The sequence below is a fragment of the Pelobates fuscus genome, chromosome 6 (genome assembly GCF_036172605.1).
Source record: "Pelobates fuscus isolate aPelFus1 chromosome 6, aPelFus1.pri, whole genome shotgun sequence".
In the NCBI taxonomy this organism is placed as follows: Eukaryota; Metazoa; Chordata; class Amphibia; order Anura; family Pelobatidae; genus Pelobates; species Pelobates fuscus.
This window is the reverse complement of record NC_086322.1, coordinates 12,012,490-12,022,772: the sequence shown is the minus strand read 5'-3', so window position 1 is coordinate 12,022,772 and position 10,283 is coordinate 12,012,490. Positions and strand designations below refer to the sequence as shown.

The 10,283-nt window shown below is 44.3% G+C and overlaps 1 pseudogene; it reads right to left on the bottom strand.

Annotated features, from left to right (window-relative positions):
* Nucleotides 1-6,863: 6,863 nt before the first annotated feature.
* On the bottom strand, nt 6,864-7,012 carry LOC134566259 (small Cajal body-specific RNA 11; annotated as a pseudogene).
* Between the last annotated feature and the right edge of the window lie 3,271 nt (nt 7,013-10,283).

Genomic DNA, 10,283 nt, shown 5'->3' with positions numbered 1-10,283 from the left:
GATCTGGTGGTTACATCTGTAAAACAAATGAGACATACATAGTGTTTTCCATATAGGTAAAAACAAACAATTGTATCATATGAGGATTGAACTCACAAGGATGGAGCCTCTTAGGCTCTATGTACTTCGCTCTCGGGTGCCTATTCAGGCTTTCGATAATTTTCAGTTGAAGACCCAGACTCCACGAATTCAAGAGTAAATAAGGGTTTATTAATTGATAAAATATTATATTAAAATATTAATAATATAGGACAAAAATAGGCAGATATATGTATAAAATACAGCGTGGTATGGTACTGCAATAATGGCCAAAATTAAAAGCAGCAAAGCACCACAGCATATACACAAAATAACAATACCGCCAAATGAAAGTCCCAAAATAACAATACCGCCAAATGAAAGTTGGCGGTATTGTTATTTTGTGTATATGCTGTGGTGCTTTGCTGCTTTTAATTTTGGCCATTATTGCAGTACCATACCACGCTGTATTTTATACATATATCTGCCTATTTTTGTCCTATATTATTAATATTTTAATATAATATTTTATCAATTAATAAACCCTTATTTACTCTGGAATTCGTGGAGTCTGGGTCTTCAACTGAAAATTATCGAAAGCCTGAATAGGCACCCGAGAGCGAAGTACATAGAGCCTAAGAGGCTCCATCCTTGTGAGTTCAATCCTCATATGATACAATTGTTTGTTTTTACCTATATGGAAAACACTATGTATGTCTCATTTGTTTTACAGATGTAACCACCATATCTATATCTGCAATAGGTGGTATATCCTTTTTACTCTGTATATTTTTCTAAGTGGGTGTGAATTATTTTAATTGTTTCACTTTACCTTTAGGTGTTAAGGGATTACACCTTTCTGTCACACTTACTTTTATTGTCTATTTTAAGTTGGAAGCGCCTACACAACTATACACCTTGTGTATATTTTGTTTGCTAATCAGTGGGATAGGATAGGCATTTCTGACAGTTATTTTATTCAAGCCCCGGTAATCGATACAAGGTCTCAGCGTACCATCCTTTTTCTTAATAAAAAAGAACCCAGCCCCGGCCGGAGAAGAAGACCTCCTAATGAATCCTTTTTCTAAATTCTCCCGAATATACTCCTCCAGAACCGAGTTTTCCTGAACAGACAAAGGATATACATGGCCCCTTGGAGGCATCGTCCCTGGTAAAAGCTTAATCTTACAATCAAATGACCTGTGTGGCGGCAAAGAATCGGCATTCTTCTTGTCAAATACTGCCTTTAAGTCTAGGTAAAGGTCTGGTATTTGTCTTTCTGTGGACTGAGTAGGATTCTCCGGTATGTTAATATTAGCTAAGGGAGAAACCTTGCTTAAACACCTCTCCTGGCAGCCATGGCCCCACGAGAGTATCTCCCCTAACTCCCAATCAATAATAGGGTTATGTTTCTTCAACCATGAGTACCCTAGAACTATGGGAACGGAAGGGGACGAAATGAGCATAAGAGATAAATTCTCAACGTGTAGGATACCAACATTTAAATCAATGGGTATGGTCTCACGAAAGATAACAGGGTCTAGTAGTGGTCTACCATCTATGGCCTCAACGGCCAAGGGTGTCTCCCTTAGCTGGGTTGGGATGTTGTTTTTACTCGCAAAGGCCTGGTCGATAAAATTCTCCGCAGCACCGGAATCTATCAATGCCATAGCCCTTACTACTTCCCTCTCCCAAGTCAAGGAAACTGGTAGCAGAAGCCTGTGATCTTTATAGTTAGGAGTAGAGGACAAAATCGAAACACCCAAGGCCTGTCCTCTAGAAAGACTTAGGTGCGAGCGTTTCCCGGACGGTTAGAACAGTTCGAGAGTAAATGACCTTTGGCTCCACAATACATACACAAACCCTCTCTTCTTCTGTACTGTCTTTCCTCCTCAGAGAGGCGGGTATACCCTATCTGCATAGGTTCAGGAAGCAAAGATACCGTGGAGTCAGGACTTGGAAAAGAGGGAGCTAACCTAAAAGAAGGTCTCCGATTCCTCTCTCGAGTGTTCTGTCTCTCTCTTAAACGTTCATCTATACGAGAGATGAACGAAATTAAATCTTCTAAATTCTCAGGGAGTTCCCTAGTAGCAACCTCATCAAGGATTACATCAGATAGACCATTCAAAAATACATCCATATACGCCGGCTCGTTCCACTTGACTTCTGACGCCAGAGACCTGAACTCTAGTGCATAATCCACAAGTGTTCGGTTCTCCTGTCTCAGGCGCAACAGTAATCTGGCTGCATTAACCTTTCTACCTGGAGGGTCAAATGTTCTTCTAAAAGCAGCTACAAATGCGTTATAGTTATATACTAATGGGTTATCGTTCTCCCATAGTGGATTGGCCCATCTCAGAGCCTTCTCAATAAGTAGGGTGATGATAAATCCTACCTTTGCCCTATCTGTCGGATAAGAGCGAGGTTGCAATTCAAAATGGATACTAATTTGGTTTAAAAAACCACGACACTTCTCAGGCGCCCCACCATAGCGTACTGGGGGGGTAATGCGAGAAGAAGCACCCACTGTGGCTACCTCTAAACCAGAACTGACAGGAGAAATAGGGGTATTACGTATCTCCTCTGGTGGGTTATTGGCACGAGATAATAATGCCTGTAGCGCAAGTGCCATCTGATCCATTCTGTGATCCATGGCTTCAAACCTAGGATCAGGGGAAGCAAGCTGACTGTTTGTACTTGCAGGATCCATTGGCCCTGTCGTAATGTCAGGATCGGGACAGGGATCCAACACGCAGAGTACAAACAGTAGCCAGATACGTATACCGGACCTTAGAATGGCCGGACTAACGTAAGTAGTACTGAGAGAATAGTCAAAGACAAGCCGAGGTCGAGGGTAACAGAAGGCAGGAGAGCGAGAGACAAGCCGAATCAAGGATACAGAGGTAAGCAGAGTAGAATAAGCAAGCCGGGTCAAAACCAAAGGGAATAAGCAGAACACAAGCACTGAGTGACTAGAACAAGCTAGAACCACGACAGGGCAATGAGCTGACGAGAGAAGCTCCGTTAAATACCCTGTTCCGAAAAGTAACCACGCCTCTGAGGCGTCCTGATTGGTCCTGCAGCATTTGACTGACAGGTCGTTCCGGTAGTCTCCTGACGACTTCCGGACGTGAAGCTGTAAAAGGCAGTCACTCCCTCGCGGCCGGCTTTGCACGACCGGACAGACCGCGAGGAAGGAAGCCATCAGACCTTCCGGATGAAGGAACTGCTAAGTCTCTACCTCTTTCGGAGGTAGAGACCACAGGTACCCTGACACCCTTTTATTTATTTTCCTTTTCTCTTCCCCTTTTATTTATCTTTCTTTTCTCTTCCCCTTTTATTTATCTTTCTTTCTCTTCGCCTTTTATTTATTTCCTTTTGCTCTTCCCTTTTATTTATTTTCCTTTGCTCTTCCCCTTTTATTTATTTTCCTTTGCTCTTCCCCTTTTATTTATTTTCCTTTGCTCTTCCCCTTTTATTTATCTTTCTTTTCTCTTCCCCTTTTATTTATTTTCCTTTTCTCTTCCCCTTTTATTTATTTTTCTTTTCTCTTCCCCTTTTATTTATTTTCCTTTGCTCTTCCCCTTTCATTTATCTTTCTTTTCTCTTCCCCTTTTATTTATTTTCCTTTTCTCTTCCCCTTTTATTTATTTTTCTTTTCTCTTCCCCTTTTATTTATTTTCCTTTGCTCTTCCCCTTTCATTTATCTTTCTTTTCTCTTCCCCTTTTATTTATCTTTCTTTTCTCTTCCCCTTTTATTTATTTTTCTTTTCTCTTCGCCTTTTATTTATTTCCCTTTGCTCTTCCCTTTTATTTATTTTCCTTTGCTCTTCCCCTTTTATTTATTTTCCTTTGCTCTTCCCCTTTTATTTATTTTCCTTTGCTCTTCCCCTTTTATTTATCTTTCTTTTCTCTTCCCCTTTTATTTATTTTTCTTTTCTCTTCGCCTTTTATTTATTTCCCTTTGCTCTTCCCTTTTATTTATTTTCCTTTGCTCTTCCCCTTTTATTTATTTTCCTTTGCTCTTCCCCTTTTATTTATTTTCCTTTGCTCTTCCCCTTTTATTTATCTTTCTTTTCTCTTCCCCTTTTATTTATTTTCATTTTCTCTTCCCCTTTTATTTATCTTTCTTTTCTCTTCCCCTTTTATTTATTTTCCTTTTCTCTTCCCCTTTTATTTATCTTTCTTTTCTCTTCCCCTTTTATTTATCTTTCTTTTCTCTTCCCCTTTTATTTATTTTCCTTTTCTCTTCCCCTTTTATTTATCTTTCTTTTCTCTTCCCCTTTTATTTATCTTTCTTTTCTCTTCCCCTTTTATTTATTTTCCTTTTCTCTTCGCCTTTTATTTATTTCCCTTTGCTCTTCCCTTTTATTTATTTTCCTTTGCTCTTCCCCTTTTATTTATTTTCCTTTGCTCTTCCCCTTTTATTTATTTTCCTTTGCTCTTCCCCTTTTATTTATCTTTCTTTTCTCTTCCCCTTTTATTTATTTTCCTTTTCTCTTCCCCTTTTATTTATCTTTCTTTTCTCTTCCCCTTTTATTTATTTTCCTTTTCTCTTCCCCTTTTATTTATCTTTCTTTTCTCTTCCCCTTTTATTTATCTTTCTTTTCTCTTCCCCTTTTATTTATTTTCCTTTTCTCTTCCCCTTTTATTTATCTTTCTTTTCTCTTCCCCTTTTATTTATTTTCCTTTTCTCTTCCCCTTTTATTTATCTTTCTTTGCTCTTCCCCTTTTATTTATCTTTCTTTTCTCTTCCCCTTTTATTTATTTTCCTTTTCTCTTCGCCTTTTATTTATTTCCCTTTGCTCTTCCCCTTTTATTTATTTTCCTTTGCTCTTCCCCTTTTATTTATTTTCCTTTGCTCTTCCCCTTTTATTTATTTTCCTTTGCTCTTCCCCTTTTATTTATCTTTCTTTTCTCTTCCCCTTTTATTTATTTTCCTTTTCTCTTCCCCTTTTATTTATCTTTCTTTTCTCTTCCCCTTTTATTTATTTTCCTTTTCTCTTCCCCTTTTATTTATCTTTCTTTTCTCTTCCCCTTTTATTTATCTTTCTTTTCTCTTCCCCTTTTATTTATTTTCCTTTTCTCTTCCCCTTTTATTTATTTTCCTTTTCTCTTCCCCTTTTATTTATCTTTCTTTTCTCTTCCCCTTTTATTTATTTTCCTTTTCTCTTCCCCTTTTATTTATCTTTCTTTTCTCTTCCCCTTTTATTTATCTTTCTTTTCTCTTCCCCTTTTATTTATTTTCCTTTTCTCTTCCCCTTTTATTTATTTTCCTTTTCTCTTCCCCTTTTATTTATCTTTCTTTTCTCTTCCCCTTTTATTTATTTTCCTTTTCTCTTCCCCTTTTATTTATCTTTCTTTTCTCTTCCCCTTTTATTTATTTTCCTTTTCTCTTCCCCTTTTATTTATCTTTCTTTGCTCTTCCCCTTTTATTTATTTTCCTTATCTCTTCCCCTTTTATTTATCTTTCTTTTCTCTTCCCCTTTTATTTATTTTCCTTTTCTCTTCGCCTTTTATTTATTTCCCTTTGCTCTTCCCTTTTATTTATTTCCCTTTGCTCTCCTTACCTTTTTCTCTCTTCTCCTCTGCTCTCCTGAGTCCTTCCGTTTTCTCTCTTCTCCTCTGCTCTCCTGAGTCCTTCCGTTTTCTCTCTTCTCCTCTGCTCTCTTTTCTTCAGCAGCAACTACTCTTCTGTCTTCTTCTTGGTACCGCAGGCGGGGGAATGCAGGGAGGGGTTACGTCGTGACGTCGTCGCGTCGTGACATCATCGGCATCGCGGATTGGCCGATTACCAGGAAGTGTGCAGGAGGAGGGGAGGGGACTCACTCCTGCACGTAAACCCATGTGAGAGGGTTTCATCTTTTAATAGCGCCGGCGCCGCGGCAATTTTAATGCGTCCGTCGGGTGGCCGGCTTTAAAGTATTTATTAATATTTTTTTTTACTGGGAAAGAAAGCTCTGCAGCGGCTCTCTAATTATACGGTTTAGGCGGCCGCGAGGCCCCTTCTAGCTCGAGGCCTTAGGCGGCCGCCTAAACCATATAATTAGAGAGCCGCCTCTGCCTGAGGCTGATAAGCAAGCTAATGTTTTAGAGGTTTGGAGTGTTCCTTAACGATGCAAGAATATCATCCCGGGCTACAGCTATCTAAGCTATGGCTGAGAGGGGCAACGTGAAGCCTTCAGCTGCAGCTCTGAAAGGAAACGCATACATTTATCAATATTATATTTAACAACCACACTGAGCTCATAATCAAACTTGTTTTTGGTGTGCTATACCTTTAAAGTATCTGTATCACTGTAACAGAATTTCCCTTCAGATGCTGACTGGTACCTGCAGGGCAGGGGATGGATAATAGCACAGGTAGGAAGGTGACGTGTTTTACCATGGAGCACGCTGAGCACGAGAGATTTGGTTTAAACTCAGGAAGCCAAAGGAGTCACACGGTGAGGAGATAACATGTCATAGTCACTGTCTTTTCAAGGTTCGGGGTCGTAAGAAAGAGAATACTCTCAGTTGGCAGGAAAAAAATGTTACTTCCTAAGCCCCCAGGTCCCCCTCACTCTATGGGGGTCAATATGACCCCCATAATAACATAGGGGAGATTAAAATCTCCTGAATGCCCGTACTCGCTATACCGCGAGTAGGGGCATGTCTACTAAACAGTGAGCTGCCTGTGGCTGCTCACTGTAAAAAAAAAACTACTATCCGGCCCCCACCCCCGAGCAGCGGGTGGGGGTCCTAAATAACATTAAGGGGGGGGACCTATTGTCCTCCCCCCGGCCTCCACCCCTGTGTCCCTACCCGCCGCCCAGGGGTGGGGGCCAGGGGTGGGAGGACAGTAGGATCCCCCCTCATTATCTTTATGGCCCCCACCCTTGAGTGGTGGATGGGGGCCATAAAGATAATGAGGGGGGAACCTACTGTCCTCCCCCCCACGGCCCCCACTCCTGGGCGGTGAGTGGGGGCCATAAAGATAATGAGGGGGGGGAACTACTGTCCTCCCCCCTTGGCCCCCACTCCTGGGCGGTGAGTGGGGGCCATAAAGATAATGAGGGGGGGACCTACTGTCCTCCCCCCACCGGCCCCCACCCCTGCACGGCAGGTGGGGGCCATAAATTACAATGGGGGTGACACCTACTGTCCTCCCCCCGCCCCCCACCCCTGCATGGTGGGTGGGGCCATAAATTACAATGGGGGGACCTACTGTCCTCCCCCCCAGCCCCCACCCTTGAGCGGTGGATGGGGCCATAAAGATAATGAGGGGGGGAACCTACTGTCCTCCCCCACCCGGCCCCCACCCCTGGGCGGTGGGTAGGGGCCCTAAGAAACCCCCCCAAGCCCCTAGTCACCCACCTCCTCACCCCCAAAAAAGGTGCCCCCTAACTACCCCCCTCACCCTAAAAAATAGTGAGGGGGGAATAAAATAACTAACCTGTAAAGAAAAATTAAACTTACCATTTGACGTCTTCTTTTTTCTAAAATCTTCATTTTTCTGCCTCAAAAAAGGCCAAATAAAAAACCATCATACCCGTTGAACTTAAAATAAAATAAAAAAATAAAATAAAAAATAAAAATAATCCATCATCACCCATGGAGGGCTCCGCGAAGATTGCGATCTGCAGGGCGGGGGAAGGCTTATAAAGCCTTGCCCCGCCCTGCAATTAGGCACTCTGATTGGTTGGTTTAAGCCAATCAGAGTGCTTTTTGTCGTTTTACACAGCGTGGGAAAGTTCTTTGGAATTTTCCCACGCTGTGTAATTTGACTCATAACACTCTAATTGGTGGGCTTGGAATCTAACCAATCAGAGTGCTCTTTGTCATTTTACACAGCGTGGGAAAATTCCAAAGAACTTTCCCAAGCTGTGTAAAATGACACAAAGCACTCTGATTGGATGAATTTCAAGCCACCCAATCAGAGTGCTCTGTGTCATTTTACACAGCGTGGGAAAGTTCTTTGGAATTTCCCTACGCTGTGTAAAATGACAAAGAGCACTCTGATTGGCTTAAACCAGCCAATCAGAGTGTCCTTAGCCTAATTGCAGGGCGGGGCAAGGCTTTATAAGCCTTCCCCCGCCCTGCAGAGCTCAGTCTGTGCGGAGCCCTCCATGGGTGAAGATGGATTATTTTTTTGGCGCTCTGGTTTTTTCTTTTTCGTCAGGTTTTTTTTTTGTGCTCTGGTTTTTTATTTTATTTTAAGTTCGACGGGTATGATGGTTTTTTATTTGCCCTTTTTTGGGGCTGAGTGTGCACTTCCTGTTAGTCCGGCCGGGTACAGGAAACAAAAGCTCCCTGTACCCGCGGACCATACAGAGCTCGGCAATGCTACAATAGAGGTGGGGGAAAAAGAGAGTGGGGAGGGGGGAGAAAGAGAGTGGGGAGGGGGGAGAAAGAGAGTGAGGAGTGGGGAGGGAGGGAGGGGGGAGAAAGAGAGTGGGGAGGGAGGGAGGGGGGAGAAAGAGAGTGGGGAGGGGGAGAAAGAGAGTGGGGAGGGAGGGAGGGGGGAGAAAGAGAGTGGGGAGGGGGGAGAAAGAGAGTGGGGAGGGGGAGAAAGAGAGTAGAGAGTGGGGAGGGGGAGAAAGAGAGTGGGGAGGGGGAGAAAGAGAGTGACAAGGGAGGGAGGGGGGAGAAAGAGAGTGGGGAGGGGGAGAAAGAGAGTGACAAGGGAGGGAGGGGGAGAAAGAGAGTGGGGAGGGAGGGAGGGGGAGAAAGGGAGGGGGACGAAAGAGAGTGGGGAGGGAGGGGGGAGAAAGAGAGTGACAAGGGAGGGAGGGGGGAGAAAGTGAGTGACAAGGGAGGGAGGGGGAGAAAAAGAGTGACAAGGGAGGGAGGGGGGAGAAAGAGAGTGACAAGGGAGGGATGGGGGAGAAAGAGAGTGACAACGGAGGGATGGGGGGAGAGAGTGACAAGGGAGGGAGGGGGGAAAGAGAATGACAAGGGAGGGAGGGGGGAAAGAGAGTGACAAGGGAGGGAGGGGGGAAAGAGAGTGACAAGGGAGGGAGTAGGGGAAAAGAGAGTGACAAGGGAGGGGGGGAGAAAGAGAGTGACAAGGGAGGGGGGAAGAGAGTGACAAGGGAGGGAGGGGGGAGAAAGAGAGTGACAAGGGAGGGAGGGGGAGAAAGAGATTGACATCCATCACACACACACACACACACAATCATGCAACCCTTACACACACAGAAACACAAAATGCATTCCTTACACACACTCAATGCACCCCTTACACACACTCAATGCACCCCTTACAGACGCACACACTGCATCCCTTACATACACAGAAACACACCTTGCAGCCCTTACACATACAAACACAGATTCACACAATGCATTCCTTGCACACATATCAGGACATCCCCTACACACTCCACCCCCTGTGAACAAACTAATTGGTGGAACATGAAGGTGGACCCTGAGCTGTGTAAAGGGCCCCCAAAAAAGGGAGCTGCTTCCCGTTCTCCCAGAACATTGATTTTTGTGACTACAGTTACAAACAGCCTCCAGAGATCCTGTTCTACACCAGACCAGTGGTGCCAGACTGCAGCTAGAGCCCATCATCATCCTCATCTGGTTGTAAGAAGGGAATCTAGTATATTATTCGTGGCACTAATCTCTAATTTACCTCACATTAAAGAAACACTATAGTCCCCAGAGCCACTGCAGCTTAATGTAGTGGTTCTGGTGTCTATAGCCTGTCCCTGCAGGCCTTTTAATGTAAACACGGCGGCACTGCAGCACTGGCGTTAGTTAACATGGCAGATCATATGGGTGGGGCATTGTGATGTCACATGGGATGGGGCAGCAAACTTTACTTTTGCCTAGGGTGGCAAAAATCCTTGCACCGGCCCTGGGAGTAGGAGAGGTCTGCCCACTTGAAGCTGGATCCTGGTCTTGGGTCCAGGGTGGGTGAAGGACGGCGAGACCCTGGCGCAGCTGCATCGCTGGAAATGGGGTCTGCAGTGCTTATGGTGTCTGGTAGAGTGCTGGAATTCCTCGGTGAGCACTAGGAGCATCGATTAGCGGAGGCACTCGGTCAGAGTACCAGGCGGTCCGTCACACTTACAAACTTACATACCTTTGCTGGAGTGCTGGAGTGGACTCTCCATTTCCCTGGGGTTCAGTGGGGATCCTTTAACTGCCGGACAGACAGACGGAAGGTCAATTTAGGTGGTGAGGGAGCTCTGATCTCCCTGCTCAGCTCCCTTGCGCGCCTCTCAATGATGCCGGGGCCAGAGTGACGTCATACTCCAGCTCCGGCATCACTGTGT